Here is a 22,535-nt window from a genome sequence, read left to right on the forward strand (position 1 = left end):
ATCAAGCTATCCCACTCCCTATCATCCTGGTGTGCTCCATGTGCCTATCCAACAACCGCTTAAATGTTCCTAAAGTGTCTGACTCCACTATCACTGCAGGCAGTCCATTCCACACCCCAACCACTCTCTGCGCAAAGAACCTACCTCTGATATCCTTCCTATATCTCCCACCATGAACCCTATAGTTACGCCCCCTTGTAATAGCTCCATCCACCCGAGGAAATAGTCTTTGAACGTTCACTCTATCTATCCCCTTCATCATTTTATAAACCTCTATTAAGTCTCCCCTCAGCCTCCTCCGCCCCAGAGAGAACAGCCCTAGCTCCCTCAACCTTTCCTCATAAGACCTACCCTCCAAACCAGGCAGCATCCTGGTAAATCTCCTCTGCACTCTTTCCAGCGCTTCCATATCCTTATAGTGAGGTGACCAGAACTGCACACAATATTCCAAATGTGGTCTCACCAAGGTCCTGTACAGTTGCAGCATAACCCCACGGCTCTTAAACTCCAACCCCCTGTTAATAAAAGCTAACACACTATAGGCCTTCTTCACAGCTCTATCCACTTGAGTGGCAACCTTTAGAGATCTGTGGATATGGATCCCAAGATCTCTCTGTTCCTCCACAGTCTTCAGAACCCTACCTTTGACCCTGTAATCCACATTTAAATTAGTCCTCCCAAAATGAATCACCTCACATTTATCAGGGTTAAACTCCATTTGCCATTTTTCAGCCCAGCTTTGCATCCTATCGATGTCTCTTTGCAGCCTACAGCAGCCCTCCACCTCGTCCACTACTCCACCAATCTTGGTGTCATCAGCAAATTTACTGATCCACCCTTCAGCCCCCTCCTCTAAGTCATTAATAAAAATCACAAAGAGCAGAGGACCAAGCACTGATCCCTGTGGCACTCCGCTAGCAACCTGCCTCCAGTCTGAACATTTTCCATCCACCACCACCACCTTCTGTCTTCGATCAGATAGCCAATTACCTATCCAATCTGCCAACTTTCCCTCTATCCCACACCTCCTTACTTTCATCATAAGCCGACCATGGGGGACCTTATCAAACGCCTTACTAAAATCCATGTATATGACATCAACTGCCCTACCTTCATCAACACACTTAGTTACCTCCTCAAAAAATTCAATCAAATTTGTGAGGTATGACTTGCCCGTCACGAATCCGTGCTGACTATCCCGGATTAATCCGAATCTTTCTAAATGGTCGTAAATCCCATCTCTAAGGACCTTTTCCATCAATTTACCAACCACCAAAGTAAGACTAACCGGTCTATAATTACCAGGGTCATTTCTATTCCCTTTCTTAAACAGAGGAACAACATTTGCCACTCTCCAGTCCTCTGGCACCATCCCAGTGGACGGTGAGGACCCAAAGATCAAAGCCAAAGGCTCTGCAATCTCATCCCTTGCCTCCCAAAGAATCCTAGGATATATTTCATCAGGCCCAGGGGACTTATCGACCTTCAGTTTATTCAAAACTGCCAGTTACATCCTCCTTCCGAACAACTATTTCCTCCAGCCTATTAGCCTGTAACACCTTCTCTTCCTCAAAAACATGGCCCCTCTCCTTGGTGAACACTGAAGAAAAGTATTCATTCATTACCTCGCCTATCTCTACTGACTCCATACACAAGTTCCCACTACTGTCCTTGACTGGCCCTAACCTCACCCTGGTCATTCTTTTATTCCTCACATAAGAGTAAAAGGCCTTGGGGTTATCCTTGATCCGACCCGCCAAGGACTTCCTATGTCCCCTCCCAGCTCTCCTAAGCTCCTTTTTCAGCTCATTCCTTGCTAACTTGTAACCCTCAATCGAGCCATCTGAACCTTGTTTCCTCATCCCTACATAAGCTTCCCTCTTCCTTTTCACAAGACATTCCACCTCTTTCGTGAACCATAGTTTATTTATTAGTCACAAGTAAGGCTTACATTAACGCTGCAATGAAGTTACTGTGTAATTCCCCTAGTCGCCACAGTCCGGCGCTTGTTCGGGTCAATGCACCTAACCAGCACGTCTTTCAGACTGTGGGAGGAAACTGGAGCACCTGGAGGAAACCCACACAGACATGGGGAGAACGTGCAAACTCCACACACACACTGACCCAAGCCATGAATTGAACCCGGGTCCCTGGCGTTGTGAGGCAGCAGTGCTAACCACTGTGCCACCGTGCTGCCCAGAAGAATGAGAGATGATTTTATTGAAACTTCTAAGATTCTGAGGGGGTTTTTTACTCATTGATGGAAAATGGGCGGCGCTGGCTGGCCAGCATTTATTGCCCATTCCTAGTTGCCCTTGGAGGGCAATTGAGAGTCAACCACATTGCTGTGGGTCTGGAGTCACATGTAGGCCAGACCGGATAAGGATGGCAGATTTCCTTCCCTAAAAGACATTAGTGAACCTGATGGGTTTTTCCGACAATCAACAATGGTTTCATGGTCATCAGTAGATTCTTAATTCCAGATTTTAAAAAAAATTGAATTCAAATTAGACCATCTGTCATGGCGGGATTCAAACCCAGGTCACCAGAACCCTAGCTGAGTTTCTGGATTAATAGTCTAGCGATAATATCTGAAGGGACATGGTAGATGCTGAAAGGATGTTTCTCCTCATGGGGGAATCATGTGGGCACGGTTTTAACAAAAAGAGGAATTCTGCCATTTAAGATGAAGATGAGAAGGATTTTTTTTCTCTCTCTCAGGGTTTGCTAGTCTTTGGAATTCCCTTCCCCAGCATCAAGCAATGGAGACTCGGTCATTGAAAATATTCAAGGATGGGTTAGATAGATGTTTGATTGACAAGGAAGTTGAGGGCTTATGGAGCATAGGCTGGAAAGTGCAGTTAAAACCACAGTCATGTCAGCCATGATCTTACTGATTGGTGCAGCAGGCTCAACGGGCCCAATGGCCTACCCCTGCTTCTGTTTCATAGAATCATAAAATCTCTAGAGTGCAGAAGGAGACCACTCAGCCCATTGAGTTTGCGCAGATCACAATCCCATCCAGGCTCTATTCTCATAACCCCACATATTTACCCTGCTAACCCTCTGACACTAGGGTCAGTTTAGCATGGCCAATCAACCCAACCCGCACATCTTTGGACTGTGGGAGGAAACCAGAGCACCCGGAGGAAACCCACGCATGTTATGTTCATAGAGTGCACTTGGTCAGATGTGACAGCCAGAGCCTGCCTACCTTTGTCAGCAGCAACAGTGCAATGACATGTCAAGACCAGAGATCTTCAAATAAAGTGCCATTTGCTCAATAACCTTAAAAGTAAATAATGCAGTTTTTCCCACATCTTTCAAAGAAAGTTCAACAAAATATATGTAATTTGCAGAGAAACCTCCTCCTCCTTCCAAAATAATGGACTTAATGATGGTGAAGGATTGGTAAATTTTTATTCCGGTTTCTCCAGAAGCCAGGTGATCTTGTGAGGCGTAATTATAATGTGCCAAGTTTACATAGGCATTTTCCATTACAAATGATTGTGCTACTTTTCTTGGTTAGCATGTATGGGTTAACCATCTGCACGATACAAAGTTGAACAGTGTTAATATCTTAAAGGCATAAGCTTTCCTAAATTATGGAAATGATGATGGGCTAGGTTGTTGAGAATTGTGTATTGATGGAAGTTTTTTGATGTATCATAGAACCATAGAATCCTACAGTGCAGAAGGAGGCCATTTGACCCATCGAGTCTGCACCGACCACATTCCCACCCAGGTCCTATCCCCATAACCCCATGCATTTACCTTAGCTAGTCCCCCTGACACTAAGGGGCAATTTAGCATGGCCAACCCACCTAACCCACACACCTTTGGACAAATGTGTGACCAAACTCCATATACCTGCCCCTGCCGCATATTCCTTCCGAAAAATCTATCAGCCTGTTTTAAAATTAACAATGGATCTGGCATCATATGCTGTTGGCGGAAGAGAGTTCCAGACCTGTACAAGGCTTTGTTGTAAAGTGTTTCCTAAGTTCACTCCTAACAGGTCTGGCACTAAACTTTAGACACTGCCCCCTCAGTCCCAGACTCCCCCAGTCAGCAGAAGCCGTTCCCATTTGATCCCCTCAATAGCTTGATGCCCGGAATTGGTGCAGCATTTGCCTTTTGGAAACTTGTGCAATTCTCGATGTGAATTTCAGTATTATTTAATCAAGTCCTGTTCTAATTCCAAGTCCACAATGATTGATAGAAATTGCCGAATGGAACCAATCCATGTCCTCCTACAAGAAAACACCCACTTCATCTCGAAAAGTAGCAGTGACGCAGGAAATAGACTTTGACAGAGGGCAACAGCTAGACATGCCCCAGCAAGTTCCTTTTGAAGAAAATAGAAGAGTCTGGAAGCTTCATTTTTTTTTTTTAGCAGCTTCTTTGGTGCAAAGTTTACTGATAACTCTTTATTACATTTCGCTTGAAAGCAAATTAAAATTAACTATTAATTTGAAATACATAGAATTAAGCAATTTGGTTAATAAAAAACCAGGAAGGATTGTTCTCCCATGAAAGCAAACCCAGTCCATCATGCAAACCAGCCTCCCATCCATTGACTCTATCTACACTTCCCACTGCCTCAGCAAAACAGCCAGCTAATCAAACACTCCACGCACCCTGGACATTCTCTCTTCCACCTTCTTCCATCGGAAAAAGATACAAAAGTCTGAGTTCACGTACCAACCGACCCAAGAACAGCTTCTTCCCTGTTGCCATCAGACTTTTGAATGGACTTACCTTGCTTTAAGTTGATCTTTCTCTACACCCTAGCTATGACTGTAACACTACACTCTGCACTCTCTCCTTTCCTTCTCTATGAACGGTCTGTATAGCGTGCAAAAAACAATACTTTTCACTGTATACTAATACACGTGACAATAACAAATCAAATTAAAGCTACTCGGAGGATGCATTTCTAGAGGGATAGAAATGAGAAGTGGAGAGTTTTCACTGAAATATATCAAACCTTGCTTAGACCATGCTTAAGAGCACTACCTATAGTCCTAGTCTCCATTTTATGAAAGGGATATGTCGGCTTTGGAGAGGATGTAAAAAAGAGTAATCAGGATGATACCAGAAATGTGAGGTTCCACCTGTCAGGAAAGGGGACATACTGGGTTTCTTCTCTTGGAAAAAGAAAGGCTCAGGGGTGCCCTACTAGAAGTATTTGGAATTGTGGAGGGGTTTGATAGGGCAAATGTAGAGAAGATGCTTCAACCTGTGGGGAAAAGCAAAACCAGAAGCCATCATAAGAAATTAGCAGGGAATTCAGAAAAAAATACAACTTCGCCAGAGAGTGGTCAGGACGTGGAACATGCTGCACAGGAAGTGGTTGTGAGGGAGAAAAGAATAGAAGGTTATGTTGATTGAGTTAGATGAAGAAAGATGGGAGCAGCTTCTATGGAGCATCAGCATGAACTAGTTAAGCTGAATGGTATGTTACCATGCTGAATACCCTATGTAATTCCAGTTAGTTACCATCTGAAATGGTGGTGCGTGGTACGGTGGCACAATGGTTAGCACTGCTGCCTCACAGCACCAGGGACCCGGGTTCGATTCCCGCCTTGGGTCACTGTCTGTGCGGAGCCTGCACATTCTCCCCATGTCTGCGTGGGTTTCCTCCGGGTGCTCCGGTTTCCTCCCACAGTCTGAAAGACGTGCTGGTTAGGTGCATTGGCTATGCTAAATTCTCCCTCAGTGTACCCGAACAGGTGCCGGAGTGTGGCAACTAGGGGATTTTCACAGTAACTTCATTGCAGTGTTATTGTAAGCCTACTTGTGACACTAATAAATAAACTACTAAAACTTCAAACCGTTGGAATAATCATAGAACCATACAATGCAGAAGAAGGCCATTCAGCCCATCGAGTCTGCACCGACACCAACCCCACCCACGCCCTATCCCCATAACCTCGTGCATTTACCCTAGCTAATCCCCCTGACAATAAGGGACAATTTAGCATTCCCAATTCACCTATGATTTCTATGATTTCTATGATTCTATGATCTTTGAACACTAAGGGGCAATTTAGCATGGCCAATTCACCTAACTTGCACATCTTTGGAGTGTGGGAGGAAGCCGGAGCACCCAGAGGAAACCCTTGCAGACACGGGGAGAATGTGCAAACTCCACACAGACAGTCCCCGAGGCCGGAATTGAACCCTGGTCCCTGGCGCTGAGAGGCAGCACTGTGCCACCGTGCCGCCCTTCAATAATAACCTTTAAAAGAGGATTGAATATATTTGGAAGGGGAGAAAGTTGGGTAAGGCTGTGGAGAAAGACGAATTTGATAACTCTGACGCAGGCATGCTGGACCAATTCGCTTCCATGTGCGCTGCAAAATTCTTACCAATGTGCAAGAAATCTGGTTCTCAAGTCTTGGCTGCTTCTTCCCAAAGTTTGGATTGACTGATGGGCCTGAATACAAGCAAAATAGGTTAATTTATCTGGTGGAATATTGTAATGCTGATACAGTTTAAAATGTTGACACCGGACATGTATTTAAAGAGTCATAATGGCAGAGAAGGATTTTGATTTGATTTATTATTGCCATGTGTTAGTATACAGTGAAAAGTATTGTTTCTTGCGCACTATACAAAGCATACCGTACGTAGAGAAGGAAACGAGAGAGTGCAGAATGTAGTGTCACAGTCATAGCTAAGGTGTAGAGAAAGATCAACTTAATGCTAAAAGGTCCAATCAAAATGATGGCAGCAGGGAAGAAGCTGTTCTTGAGTCGGTTGGGAAGTGACCTCAGATTTTTGTAGCTTTTTCCCGATGGAAAAAGGTGGAAGAGAGAATGTCTGGGTGCGTGGGGTCCTTGATTATGCTGGCTGCTTTGTCAAGGCAGCGGGAAGTGTAGACATAGTCAATGGTGGGAGGCTGCTTTGAGTGATGGACTAGGCTTCATTCACAACCCTTTGTAGTTTCTTGCAGTCTTGGATAGATCAGGAGCCATACCAAACTGAAAGAATGCTTTCTATGGTGCACCTGTAAAAGTTGGTGAGAGTTGTAGCTGACATGCCAAATTTCCTTAGTCTTCTGAGAAGGTAGCGACATTGGTGGGCTTTCTTAACTATAGTGTCAGCGTGGCGGAACCAGGACAGGTTGTTGGTGATCTGGACACTTAAAAACTTGAGGCTCTCGGCCATTTCTACTTTGTCCCCATTGATGTAGACAGGGGCATGTCCACTGTTATTTCTAAATCGATGACTATCTCCTTGGTTTATTTTCAAATTAATTTGGCCTAATGAACCCACGCTGTCTCACTGTAGAGCAATCAGGTCAGTCCTATTTCCTTACTCTATCCCTGTAGCCTTGCAAGTTTATTTCCCTCAAGCGCCTAACCAATTTACTCTTGAAATCATTGATTGTCTCCGCTTCCACCATCCATGTGGACAGCATGTTCCAGCTCGTTACCACTTGCTGTGTAAAACATGTCACATATGCCCCCTGCAGCTTTTTCCCAAAACCTTAAATATATGTCCCCTCATCCTTGTATGATCAGCTTTTCCTTGTCCAATTAACCTAAGCCGTGTCTAAAATAATCTAAACTGCGAATGTGGTGGAGGCAGGTTCAATTGACACATTCAGGAGGGAATCGGATCATTATAGAAAAGGAAGAATGTGCATGGTGAAAGCGAGAAGGCGGATGAATGGGTTGCAGTGCACTGTTCATTCGGAGAACCAGCACAGACACGATGGGCCGAACGGCCTAATCATGTGCTCTAACAATTCTGTGTTTTTACAATTTACCTAATTGCTCTCCTAATCAGGCCATACAGCCCAGTTGATCATGTGTTTACGCTCCACACAAGTATCTGTACTTCATCTTACCTGGTCAAGATACCCTTTAGTCGGCACAGTGGTTAGCACTGCTGCCTCACAGCGCCAGAGACCTGCGTTCGATTCCCAGCTTGGGTCACTGTCTGTGTGGAGTTTGCACGTTCCCCCGTTCTGCGTGGGTTTCCTCCCACAGTCTGAAAGATGTGCAGGTTAGGTGCACTGGCCATGCTAAATTCTCCCTCAGTGTACCCGAACAGGCCCCAGAGTGTGGCGACTAGGGGATTTTCACAGTAACTTAATTGCAGTGTTAATGTAAGCCTACTTGTGACATTAATAAATAAACTTTTTTAGTCATTTCTCCCTCATGCTTATCTAGCTTCACGTTCGATGCATCCATGCTTTAATCTTATACAATAGTTCAAGTGAACTTGTCCATGCCGCCCCTTTTTTTTAAACCCTGAAGTCCCAATTGCCCGTGTTTGGCCCATATCCCTCTATAGCCATCTTACCCATGTAACTATCTAAATGCTTTTTAAAAGACAAAATTGTACCCGCCTCTACTACTACATCTGGCAGCTTGTTCCAGACACTCACCACCCTCTGTGTGAAAAAAATTGCCCCTCTGGACCCTTTTGTATTTCTCCCCTCTCACCTTAAACCTATGCCCTCTAGTTTTAGACTCCCCTACCGTTGGGAAAAGATATTGACTATCCAGCTGACCTATGCCCCTCATTATTTTATAGACCTCTATAAGATCACCCCTCAGCCTCCTACTCTCCAGAGAAAAAAGCCCCAGTCCATCCAGCCTCTCCTTATAACTCAAACCATCAAGTCCCAGTAGCATCCTAGTAAATTCTTTCTGCACTCTTTCTAGTTTAATAATACCCTTTCTATAATAGGGTGACCAGAACTGTACACAGTATTCCAAGCGTCTCATACAACTTTAACAAGACGTCCCAACTCCTGTATTCAATGTTCTGACCAATGAAACCAAGCATGCCGAATGCCTTCCTCACCATTCTGTCCATCTGTGACTCCACTTTCAAGGAGCTATGAACCTGTACCCCTAGATCTCTTTGTTCTATAACTCTCCCCAACTGCTATTAACTGACTAAGTCCTGCCCTGGTTCAATCTACCAAAATGCATCACCTCGCATTTATCTAAATTAAACTCCATCTGCCATTCATCAGCCCATTGGCCCAATTGATCAAGATCCCGTTGCAATCCTAGATAACCTTCACTGTCCACTATGCCACTAATCTTGGTGTAACCATGCCTCCTAAATTCTCATTCAAATCATTAATATAAATGACAAATAACAATGGACCCAGCACTGATCCTGATGCACACCACTGGTCACAGGCCTCCAGTTTGAAAGACAACCCTCTACAACCACCCTCTGTCTTCTGTCATCAAGCCAATTTTGTATCTATTTGGCTACCTGGATCCCGTGAGATTTAACCTGATGCAACAACCTACCATGTGGCACCTTGTCAAGGGCCTTGCTAAAGTCCGTGTAGACAGCATCAACTGCACTTCCCTCATCTGCCTTCTTGGTTACCACTTCAAAAAACTCAGTCAAATTTGTGAGACATGATTTTCCATTCACAAAACCATGCTGACTGTTCCTAATCAGTCCTTGCGTCTCTAAATGCCTGTAGATTCTGTGTCTCAAAATACCTTCTGACAACTTACCCACTACAGATGTGAAGCTCACCGGCCTGTAGTTCCCCTTGCAGCCCTTCTTAAACACAGACACAACATTTGCCACCCTCCAATCTTCAGGCACCTCACCTGTGACTATAGATGATTCAAATATCTCTGCTGGGGACCCACAATTTCCTCCTTAACCTCCCACAGTGTCCTGGGATGCACTTCATCAGGTCCTAGGGATTTATCTACCTTGATGCGCATTAAGACTTCCAGCACCACCTCCTCTGTTCTATGTACACTCTTCAAGACATCACTATTTATTTCCCCAAGTTCCCTGACATCCAAGCCTTTCTCAACAATGAATACTGATGAGAAATATTCATTTAGGATCTTGTCCATCTCTCGTGGATCCGCACATAGCTGACCTTGTTGATCCTCAAGAGGCCCTACTCTCTCCCTAGTAGAATTAAACTGGTAGAATTAAAAATTAAATTTTTGTAGCGTACACCGCTGTGACTCCAATCTAAATATATAGAAGAAAATCTGCACACGTTTATGAGTTTCCGTCCATTGTCAACTCAGCATGAAGGAAAGGAGACTTAATAAATGACATTACCATGCATGGATGTGTGTATATGTTCAGTTGGATGAGCATCTTTGTGTTAACATGCCCCTTTCTGTATATTCAGTGTCCCACTGGAGCCATTAATTATTTCCGTCCATAAAAATACATTTAATACAGCAGCTTCCCACAGAGATGCAATACCTATAGAAACTCCTCTACACACCAGGAAAGTTGCAGGTTCAAACCTTTGTCTGTACTGATCTTGGGACGGATATAAATTTGAGCAGTGAATAGCACTTGCCACTGTGAAGCCTGGAAAAGGAAGTTTAATTATAATGTAAGGATGTTATGAGTGCCCGCAGATCCCTTGGCATGATAGTTTTTAAGGTTTTATGTTTCCCCGAAGAACAGTAAGGCAATAAGGAAAGAACAAAACTTTCATTTGTATAGCGCCTTTCACAACCTCAGGACTTTCCAAAGAATTTTTACATTGTAATGTAGTGATGTGGGCAGCTTGGCTGTTGTTGGTGCCCACAAATTCCCATACACATGATGATAATGACCAACTCACCTCTGTTTGTCAACACAGATTGGGGGATAAATATTGATCAAGACACTGGGCCACGTCCCTGGTTCTTCTTTGAGATGGTGCCACCTACCTGAATGGACGACAGGGCCTTAGTTTGATGTCTCATTGACAAGGCAGCACTTCCAAAGTGCAACATGCCCTTTGTACTGCACTGAAGCCTCAGCTCAGACCAAAAGACAAAGGAGCAGAATTAGGCCACTCTGCCCATTGAGTCTGCTCCGCCATTCAATCATGGCTGATAAGTTTCTCAACTCCACTCTCCCGCCTATTCCTCATAGCCTTTGATCCCCTTAACAATCAAGAACCTAGCTATCTCTGTCTTAAATATACTCAATGACCTGGCCTCCACAGCCTTCTGTGGCAATGAATTTCCCAGATTCCACACCCTCTGGCTGAAGAAATTCCTCCTCATCTCGGTTCTAAAAGGTTGTCCCTTTACTTCGAGGCTGTTTCCTCGGATCCTAGTCGCTCCCACTCATGGAAACATCTTCCCCACGTCCACTCTATCCAGGCCTTTCAATATTCTGTAAGTGTCAATGAAATCTCCCCCATCCTTCTAAACTCCATCGAGAACAGACCCAGAGTCCTCAAATGCTCCTCATATGTCAAGTTTTTCATTTCCAGGATCATTCGTGTGAACCTCCTCTGGACCTTCTCCAGGGCCAGCACATCCTTTCTTCGATATGGCACCCAAAATTGCTCACAATTTTCCAAATGCGGTCTGACCAGAGCCTTATAAAGCCTCATCAGTACACCCCTACTTTTGTATTCTCATCATCTTGAAATGAATGTTAACATTGCATGATTGAGTTATACGCTGAAGCCACAGCCTGTGTGTGAGCTGACAAGAAAGAAATCTACAAGGTACATCAATATTTTTGTGCGTAATAAATCAGGGTCAGTATCTTATGGAGGTGACGGGGGTCTCAGCCAGCCGAAGAGCAGGTGAGAGCCCCACGTCACCTCTTCCCATGCAGGCCTACTGCATCATGTCTTACTTGGGAAAGGCCCTTCCCCAGAATCAAGGACCCCGGGATCAGAAGCCCTGCCTGCTGAGAATTGTTGATCAATCAGTTCTATTGACCGGCAGTGCCACCTGAGAGGCGGTGGCTGTTGCCGATCCAGCACCGGGATATTAGTTGGATGCCAGGCCACAGCTGAGTGATGCCAGTGGAGGTTTTGCGGAGTGGGAGTCTTGTGCAAGGACGAGGATCGGGATCAAAGTTTTAAAGTTAAAATTTAATTATTAGTGTCACAAGTTGGCTTACATTGACACTGCAATGAAGTTACTCTGAGAATCCCCTAGTTGCCACACTCTGGCGCCTGTTCGGGTACACTGAGGGAGAGTTTAGCATGGCCAATGCACCCTAACCAGCACGTCTTTCGGACTGTGGGAGGATACCTGTTGCACCCGGAGGAAACCCACGCAGACACGGGGAGAACGTGCAGACTCCACACAGACAGTGACCCAAGCCGGGGATCAAACCCGGGTCCCTGGCGCTGTGAGACAGCAGTGCTAACCGCTGTGTCACCGTGCCACCCAGCATAGCACTCGCACAGAAAGAGGGTGGCTTTCAGTGGGCTGCCTCTTAGTGCTGGTTCCTTCCTTCAGGCATTTGAATGAGTGATTCCCCCTTCCCTGAGACCAACCCAGGATTGAACCATGGTCAATTTTCCTCTCACCTAGGGCATGAAGGGAAATTGTAGTGTCCAAGTATTGCTCAACCAGACACCGAAAAGATTGCTAAAAGTTATACATCAGTTATTTCCAATGGTCTGACTTTAAATATTTTGATGAGCATGTTCTGGCTTGCTCCTTTGTCAGACCATGTTTTAAACGTAAAGCGACCTTGATTAATTTTACGATGTTTCTCATCTTAAATAGTCCGCTTAATTAAACTGGTGGGACAGAGATATATTAGTTACTAAACAGTTTGAGCTGTAAGTGCTCAAAGTTCCTCCTACTTTGAATGGATGCCAAACCTGCTGGACCCATGAAGAGTCTGTTCCAGTGCGTTGATTGAAGTTCTCTGCACTCTGCAGCTTTTATATCTTATATTCTCGCCTCGTGTAATTGTAGCTTCTGCAGTCTTAACTAGGTGGGGCGGCACGGTGGTTAACACTGCTGTCTCACAGCACCAGGGACTCGGATTCGATTCCCGGCTTGGGTCACTGTCTGTGTGGGGTTTGCACATTCTCCCTGTGTCTGCGTAGGTTTCCTCCCACAGTCCAAAAGGTGTGCTGGTAAGGTGCATTGGCCGTGCTAAATTTTCCCTCAGTGTACCTGAACTTTGATTTGATTTATTATTGTCACATAGAACCATAGAAACCCTACAGTGCAGAAGGAGGCCATTTGGCCCATCGAGTCTGCACCGACCACAATCCCACCCAGGCCCTACCCCCATATCCCTACATATTTACCCACTAATCCCTCTAATCTACGCATCTCAGGACACTAAGGGGCAATTTTAGCATGGCCAATCAACCTAACCCGCACATCTTTGGACTGTGGGAGGAAACCGGAGCACCCGGAGGAAACCCACGCAGACACGAGGAGAATGTGCAAACTCCACACAGACAGTGACCCAAGCCGGGAATCGAACCCAGGTCCCTGGAGCTGTGAAGCAGCAGTGCTAACCACTGTGCTACCGTGCCGTCCACATGGACATGTATTGGTATGCATTGAGAAGTATTGTTTCTTGTGCGCTATAAAGACAAAGCATACCATTCATAGAGAAGGAAAGGAGAGAGCGCAGGATGTAGTGTTACAGTCATAGCTAGGGTGTAGAGAAAGATCAACTTAATGCGAGGTAGGTCCATTCAAAAGTCTGACGGCAGCAGGGAAGCACCAAATCTGTAAGAAATTGAATTAGAACCTTGCTAGAGAGTTTAAAAGAGTTACAATGAAGTTTTAAAAGCACAGAGCGAGAGTAGAGGATAGAATTAGAAGGTATACTGGGCACAGCTTGCAAGAATTCGCCTCGCTCCGGCGCCATCTTGGAAAAAGAAATGGGCGCTGGTCTATGGCGACTGGGGGATTTTCACCGTAACTTCATTGCAGTATCATTGCCGACTTGTGACTGATAAATAAACTTTTAAACTTTGGTTTACAAATGTGGCTTACATTGAGCTGTGAAAACGACCTCAGGTTGGATATTTCAATGCTCATGACAGGAAACTTAGGAATAAATTGTATATTCCTTCTTGCCGCATGCAAACACACTGTGTGTGTCTTATCTCTTGCTCTCTATCTCACATTTGTGCACTCAGAGAAACAAAATGTGCGCAGTGGGGAATAGTGGAATTCTCAATTTGTGATCAAGAGCCTTTCAAACCCAACTCTCATTCTTACATCAATTTCATTCTGATTTGTAAAATTTGCCGCCTTGTTTTCAAGCCCCCTATGTGGCCTCCTCCCTCATTATTGGGTGGCACGGCGGCACAGTGGTCAGCACTGCTGCCTCGCAGCGCCAGGGACCCGGATTCAATTCCCGGCTTGGGTCACTGTCTGTGTGGAGTTTGCACGGTCCCCCCGTGTCTGCATGGGTTTCCTCCGGGTGCTCCGGTTTCCTCCCACACTCCAAAGATGTGCGGGTTAGATGGATTGGCCACGCTAAATTGCCCCTTAGTGTCAGGGGGACTAGCTCGGGTAAATGCATGGGGTTATGGGGATAGGGTCTGGGTGGGATTGTGGTTGGTGCAGACTCGATGGGCCGAATGGCCTCCTTCTGCACTGTAGGATTCTATGATATGCAACTTCCCTGGAACCCTCAGACTTCTGCACACCACCAATTCTGGCCTCCTGTTCGTCCCCTCATCATTCTATCAAGGGTGGTTGCGTCTTTAGCTGCCATGGCCCCAAGCTCTTGAGTTCCCTCCCTGAATCTCTCTATCATTCATGCATGCTACTTCTTCTCCTGCCTGCCCTGCGCTATGAAGGGAGAGGTATGTTTCATCTTGTCTTTGTGCGAATGAGTGCAAGAATGCTAAGTTTCAAACAATCACAATTTAAACCACAGAAGAAAAGGGTGCTCGATTAGTCGGCAGAAAAGATTTACTGGGATGCTACCGGGACTTGATGGTTTGAGTTATAAGGAAAAGCTGGATAGAACATAGAAAAAATACAGCACAAACAGGCCTTTCGGCCCACAAGTTGCGCCGGTCATGTCCCTACCTACCTAGTCTTATATATAGGCTTACCTATAACCCTCTAACCTATTAAGTTCCATGTACTCATCCAGAAGTCTCTTAAAAAAACCCTATCGAGTTTGCCTCCACCACCACAGACGGCAGCCGATTCCACTCACCTACCACCCTCTGAGTGAAAAACTTACCCCTGACATCTCCTCTGTGCCTACTCCCCAGCACCTTAAACCTGTGTCCTCTCGTAGCAGCCATTTCAGCCTTGGGAAAAAGCCTCCGAGAATCCACCCGACCTATACCTCGCAACATCTTGTACACCTCTATCAGGTCACCTCTCATCCTTCGTCTCTCCAAGGAGAAAAGACCGAGCTCCCTCAGCCTATCCTCATAAGGCATGCCAACCAATCCAGGCAACATCCTTGTAAATCTTCTCTGCACCCTTTCAATAATTTCCACATCCCTCCTGTAATGAGGCGACCAGAACTGAGCACAGTACTCCAAGTGGGGTCTGACGAAGGTCTTATAAAGACTGGGACTCTTTTCTCTGGAGTGTGATCTGATAGAGGTCTATAAAATAATGACGGGCATAGATCAACTAGATCGTCAATATCTTTTCCCAAAGGTAGGGGAGTCTAAAGCTAGAGGGCACAGGTTTAAGGTGAGAGGGGAGAGACACAAAAGGGTCCAGAGGGGCAATTTTTTCACACACAGGGTGGTGAGTGTCTGGAACAAGCTGCCAGAGGTAGTAGTAGAGGCGGGTACAATTTTGTCTTCTAAAATGCATTTAGACAGTTACATGGGTAAGAGGGATATGGGTCAAATGCGGGCAATTGGGACTAGCTTCAGGGTTTTAAAAAAAGGGGCAGCATGGACAAGTTGGGCTGAAGGGCCTGTTTCCATGTTTTAAACCTCTATGACTCTACAAGTCGACTTTGGTTGGCTGAGGTGTTGCCATGGGGGAATTAACAGGAACTATAGGCTCCCCCAAACTCCCAGGTAATTCAAATTGGGCTCGAGGCTTGAATGTATTCCCTTTGTTTGCAGAAAATGGGTTCTTGAGTAAGGTCACTTCCAGTCAGTGTGCTGCACATGTTGCAAGCTCAACATAACCTTAAATTGGTTGTTAGTGTAGCAATTAGCACACTCCGGATTGCTCAGCAAATGCTTCCCAATTCCTCAATTGCATCTAAGAGCAGATGTTTTGTTCAGGGATTTGCACGTGTAGGAGTACAGTCTGTACCCAGCCTATTGAAAACAACCAAATGTACTTGCTGTTTGACTTCATCAGGCAGTCTAAAGAACACAGAAAATTACAGCACAGGAACTGGCTGTTCGGCCCTCCAAGCCTGCACCGACCATGCTGCCCGACTGAACTAAAACCCCCTCCCCTTCTGGGGACTATATCCCTCGATTCCCATCCTATTCATGTATTTGTCCGAATGCCCCTTAAAAGTCACCAGCGTATCTGCTTCCACTACCTCTCCTGGCAGCGAGTTCCAGGCACCACCACCCTCTGTGTGAAAAAACTTGCTTCGTACATCTCCTTTAAACCTTGCCCCTCGCACCTTAAACCTGTGCCTCCTAGTAATTGACTCTTCCACCCTGGGAAAAAGCTTCTGACTATCCACTCTGTCCATGCCCCTCAAAATCTTGTAGACTTCTATCAGGTCGCCCCTCAACCTCGGTCGTTCCAGTGAGAACAAACCAAGTTTCTCCAACCTCTCCTCATAGCTAATGCCCTCCATACCAGGCAACATCCTGGTAAATCCAAAGCCCCCACATCCTTCTGGTAGTGTGGTGACCAGAATTGAACACTATATTCCAAGTGCGGCCTAACTAAACTCTATATAAAGCTGCAACATGACTTGCCAATCTTTAAATTCAATGCCCCGGCCGATGATGGCAAGCATGCCGTATGCCTTCTTGACTACCTTCTCCACCGGCATTGCCACTTTCAGTGACCTGTGTATCTGTACACCCAGATCCCTTTGCCTATCAATACTCTTAAGGGTTCTGCCATTTACTGTATATTTCCTATCTGTATTAGACCTTCCAAAATGCATTACCTCACATTTGTACGGATTAAACTCCATCTGCCATCTCTCCACCCAAGTCTCCAACTGATCTGTATCCTGCCGTATCCTTTGATGGTCCTCATCGCTATCCGCAAATCCAACAACCTTTGTGTCGTCTGCAAACTTACTAATCAAACCAGTTACATTTTCCTGCAAATCAAGACGTTGTGATGTACGGCTGTGTACCTGCCCTCGCCCCAGCACTGACATTCATAAGAGATGTTGCTCAATTGTGCGTTGGGCAGAATGTTTTTTTGGACTGTCAGCAACATCCTGTTAGTGGAAAATACCACTCGCTGAGCCACTGCATACCAGCACCGTGAAACCTGGTGTCCAAATTGTTCAGATACTTTGCCATTCCTGTGTAATTTGAGAGGGGTGGGGAGCTTTTCAACTCGAGATGTGGCAACCTTTGGCTCAGTTGCAGGTTTGCATGATACACAGCTAACTCCACCCGGGATAGCCATGGTCCCACACTTCACAAAAAGCTTTGGAAAGATGCCTGTCTTTTCATTGAAGCTCTGTATTACCAAATACCATAGCACTATATAAGTGCAAGTAGTAATCTTTCCCCCAGCTTACTGTTTATATTCTGAGGGTTTAGTGCTTTAAGGTAACTGACTTTGTTGACGTGTGATTTAGTTCTAAATGCATTGGTTCTGCTCTTACGTTTTGCACGGTGCCCTTGTAACGGTCAACACCAGCCAGGTGAAGTTTTTAACCATCTTCCACATAGGCAAGAATGTTGTGCGTTCAAGTCTTACTGCAGGAGTTGAGCAGATATTCTAGGCTACCATCCCTGGAGCCCCCGTTCACCTCCCCCAGAGCCCACGTCCCCCCCCACCAAATGTACTTGCTGTTTGATTTCGTCAGGCAGTCGTTATGACGTACGGCTGTGTACCTGGCCTCGCCTCAGCACTGGCATTCATACGAGATGTGGCTGAATTATCATTGGGCAGAATGTTTTTTTGGACTGTCAGCAGCATCCTGTTCGTGGAAAATACCACTCGCAGAGCCACTGCATACCAGCACCGTGAAATATTTCAGATACTTTGCCATTCCTGTGTAATTTGAGAGGGGTGGGGAGCTTTTCAGCTCGAGATGTGGCAACCTTTGGCTCAGTTGCAGGTTTGCATGATACACAGCTAGCAGTGCTCTACCCGGGGTAACCATTGTCCCACACTCAACAAAAAGCTTTGGAAAGATGCACTAAAGCACTGTATTACCAAATGCCATTGCACTATATAAGTGCAAGTGTGATTTTTTTCTCCCAGCCTACTGTTTATATTCTGAGGGCTTAGTGCTTTAGGGTAACTGACTTTGTTGACATGTGATTTAATTCTAAATCCATTGGTTCTGTTCTTAGGTTTGGCATGAAACGTAAATGTGAGGTCATCCATTTTGGTAGGAATAACAGCAAAATGGACTATTATTTTTTTTTTTACTTTTCCAATTAGAAACATAGAAACATAGAATCCTACAGTACAGAAAGAGGCCATTCGGCCCATCGAGTCTGCACCGACCACAATCCCACACAGGCCCTATCCCCATATCCCTACATATTTTACCCACTAATCCCTCTAACCTACGCATCTCAGGACACTAAGGGGCAATTTTTTTAGCATGGCCAATCAACCTAACCCGCACATCTTTGGACTGTGGGAGGAAACCGGAGCACCCGGAGGAAACCCACGCAGACACGAGGAGAATGTGCAAACTCCACACAGACAGTCACCCAAGCCGGGAATCGAACCCAGGTCCCTGGAGCTGTGAAGCAGCAGTGCTAACCACTGTGCTACCGTGCCGCCCCAGTCAAATCAAATCCAATTCAGAGTCTCAACAAGTTGAGACATTTCAGATCCAGGCTGACAAGACAGGGCGAGCGACCAAACCACCCTGTCCTGGGCCTGATCTACATGAGCCAAGCTGATTGGAGAAGGGGGAGGCTCCTCCTCCAAGACTTGGGCTCATCTGCATCCTAGCCAAAAGGCCGAGATGCCGCTTTAAAAAATTGCTTCATATGAAACATATGAAGCTTCAGTGTAACCTAATGACCTCAACCAAGTGCGGCCGACCATGGGCTGCCGACCATACTACACTTGATCTTAGCCAAAAGGCCGAGAAGCGACTATTATTTAAATGGTAAAAAATTGCAGCATGCTGCTGTGCAGAGGGATTTGGGTGTCCTTGTGCAGGAATCTCAAGGCGTTGGTTCGCAGGTGCAGCAGGTAATTAAAAAGGCAAATGGAATTTTGTCCTTCATTGCTAGAGGGATGGAGTTTAAAAACAGCGAGATTATCTTGCAGCTGTATAAGGTGCTGGTGAGGCCACACCTGGAGTACTGTGTACAGTTTCGGTCTCCTTACTTGAGAAAGGATATACTGGCACTGGAGGGGGTGCAGAGGAGGTTCACTAGGTTGATTCCGGAGTTGAGAGGGTTGGCTTATGAGGAGAGACTGAGTAGACTGGGGCTATACTCATTGGAATTCAGAAGAATGAGGGGAGATCTTATAGAAACATAAGACTATTAAGGGAATAGATAAGATAGAAGCAGGGAAGTTGTTTCCACTGGCGGGTGAAACTAGAACTAGGGGGCATAGCCTCAAAATAAGGGGAAGCAGAGTTGAGTTGAGGAGGAACTTCTTCACACAAAGGGTTGTGAATCTGTGGAATTCCCTGCCCAGTGAAGCAGTTGAGGCTACATCATTGAATGTTTTTAAGGCAAGGATAGATAAGTGTTTGAACAGTAAAGGAATTAAGGGTTATGGTGAGCGGGCGGGTAAGTGGAGCTGAGTCCACAAAAAGATCAGCCATGATCTTATTGAATGGCGGAGCAGGCTCGAGGGGCCAGATGGCCTACTCCTGCTCCTAGTTCTTATGTTCTTATGATGCCCTTGTAAACGGTCAACACCAGCCAGGCAAAGTTTTTAACTATTTACCACCGAGGCAAGAATGTTGTGCGTTCAAGCCCTACTGCAGGAGTTGAGCAGATAATCCAGGCTACCGCCCCCCGGTGCTCCCCACCTCCCGGTCCCCCCCCCCCCCCCCCCGGGGCTCCCCGCTGCCCCCCCCCCCGGAGCTCCCCACCCCCCCCGGAGCTACCATCCTTAGGATGAGATATTAAATCAAATTTGTTCAGCTGAAGTACCCGACTGCATTGTTTGACAAAGGGTAAGAAGTTCTCCCAAAGTCCTGGTCAACATTTTCCCCTCAAAATATACCACCAAAAAAAATCATTCAGCTGTTTGTGGGAATTGTTGATTTTTTTTATTGGATTATTTTATTTTATGAAAGGAGACTTTTTACTTGTGTCCTGGGTCATTCCTCTCTCAACCAATAACACTAAAAGAAATAAAAGCAGGTTATCAGATCATTATTGCTATTTGTGGTAGTTGTGGTTACTGCTAAGGCAATGGGCCTTGACAACTTTCTGGCAATAGTACTGAAGACTCGTGCCCCAGAACTAGCCGCGCCCCTAGCCAAGCTGTTCCAGTACAATTACAACACTGGCATCTACCCAGCAATGTGGAAAATTGCCCAGTATGTCCTGTACACAAGAAACGGGACAAATCCAACTCCGCCAATTACCCCATCAACCTCCTCTCAGCCATCAACTGATTTGATTTGATTTATTATTCTCACATATTAGTATACAGTGAAAAGTATTGTTTCTTGCGTGCTATACAGACAAAGCATACCGTTCATAGAGAAGGACAGGGGAGAGTGCAGAATGTAGTGTTACAGGCATAGCTAGGGTGTAGAGAAAGATCAACTTAATGCGAGGTGGATCCATTCAAAAGTCTGACAGCAGCAGGGAAGAAGCTGTTCTTGAGTCGGTGACCTCAGACTTTTGTATCTTGTTCCCAATGGAAGAAGGTGAAAGAGAAAATGTCTGAGGTGCGTGGAGTCTTTGTTCATGCTGGCTGCTTTTCCGAGGCAGTGGGAAGTGTAGACAGTCAGTGGATGGGAGGCTGGTTTGTGTGATGGACTGGGCTTCCTTCACGATCTTTTGTAGTTTGCTGCGCTATTAAGTGGCACTTGCTCAGTAACAAACTGCTTGCTGATGCTCAGTTTGGGTTCTGCCGGGGCCACAGGGCTCCTGACCTCATTACAGCATTGCTCCAAACATGGACAAAAGAGCAAAATGTGCGAGCTGAGGTGAGATTGTCTGCCCTTGACCTCAAGGCAACATTTGGCCGAGTATCATATCAAATAACCCTGGCAAAACTGATGCAAGTGGGAATTGGCGGGGTAACACTTCACTGGTTGCTGTCATACCTTGCACAAAGGATGTGGTTGTTGGAGGCTACTTTTCTCAGTCCCAGGACATTGCTGAAGGAGTTCCTCAGGGTCGTGTCCTCAGCCCAATCTTCAGATGCTTCATCAATGACCTTCCCTCCATCATAAGTTCAGAAATGTGAATGTTACTGATGATTGCACAATATTCAGCACCATTTGCAGCTACTCAGCAGCTACTCAGCAGTTTGTGTCGTAATGTATCAAGCCTTGGGCAACAAATGCCAGACAATGATCAACAAGAGTGAATCTGACTGTCTTCCAATGACATTTAATGGCATTATCATCGCGAAATCCCTCATATCCTTTGGGTTACCCCAACCAGGAACTCAACTGGACCAGCCATACAAATACTATGGCTACAGGAACAGGTCAGACTAACTCACCAAAGTGTCTACCGATAACAAGGCACAAGTCAGGAATGTGATGCAGTACGCTGGACTTTGATTTGATTTATTATTGTTACATGTATTAGCATACAGTGAAAAGTATTGTTTCTTGCGCGCTATACAGACAAAGCATACCGTTCATAGAGAAGGAAAGGGTGCAGAATGTAGTGTTACAGTCATAGCTAGGGTGTAGAGAGAGATCAACTTAGTACGAGGTAGATCCATTCAAAAGTCTGACAGCAGCAGGGAAGAAGCTGTTCTTGAGTTGGTTGGTACGTGACCTCAGACATTTGTATCTTTTTCCCGATGAAAGATGGCGGAAGAGAGAATGTCCGGGGTGTGTGGGGTCCTTGATTATGCTGGCTGTTTTGCCGAGGCATCGGGAAGTGTAGACAGAGTCACTGGATGGGAGGCTGGTTTGCGTGATGGATTGAGCTTCATTCACGATCTTTTGACTTGCCTCGATGATTGTAGATCCAACATTCACGAACCCTGGCACAATCCAGGGCAAAACAACCCGCTTGATTGTCACCACATCCACAAACGTTCACCAACTCAAACAGTCATTCCCTCTACCACTGATGCACGATGGCAGCAGTGTGAGCACTACGGCAATTCGTTGAGCCTCTTTCGACAGTGACTTCTAAACTCATGACTTCTGCCACTTAGAAGGACAAGAGCAGCTGACACGTGGGCACACTGGCAACTGCAAGTTCCCCTCCAAGCCACACGCAATCCTGACTTGGACCCATATCACTATTCCTTCACTGCCAATCCTGTTAACCTTTCACCCTCTTGTTAATCCTGGAATTTCCTCCCTAACAGCATTGAAATCACAAGACAAGTGAAGGCATCAGAGAGGGTGCAGAAACTATTCGCGGGAATGGTTCCAGAGATGAGGAAGTTCAGTTATGAAGACAGATTAGGACAGTTTTCCTTGGAGAAACGAAGGTTGAAAATAGATTTGATAGAGGTATTTAAAATAATGATGGGGCTGGGCAGGAAAGATAAGGG

At 45.7% G+C, this 22,535-nt stretch overlaps 1 protein-coding gene and 1 pseudogene across 1 annotated transcript in view; one reads left to right on the plus strand and one right to left on the minus strand.

Moving 5' to 3' along the window:
* Positions 1-22,535, plus strand: part of mindy4 (MINDY lysine 48 deubiquitinase 4) — a 130,651-nt gene that overhangs the window by 70,949 nt on the left and 37,167 nt on the right. The gene's annotated exons all lie outside the window — the stretch shown is intronic.
* Positions 18,760-18,965, minus strand: LOC144481964 (U2 spliceosomal RNA; annotated as a pseudogene).

Source organism: Mustelus asterias, chromosome 2 (genome assembly GCF_964213995.1).
Source record: "Mustelus asterias chromosome 2, sMusAst1.hap1.1, whole genome shotgun sequence".
Taxonomy (NCBI): domain Eukaryota; kingdom Metazoa; phylum Chordata; class Chondrichthyes; order Carcharhiniformes; family Triakidae; genus Mustelus; species Mustelus asterias.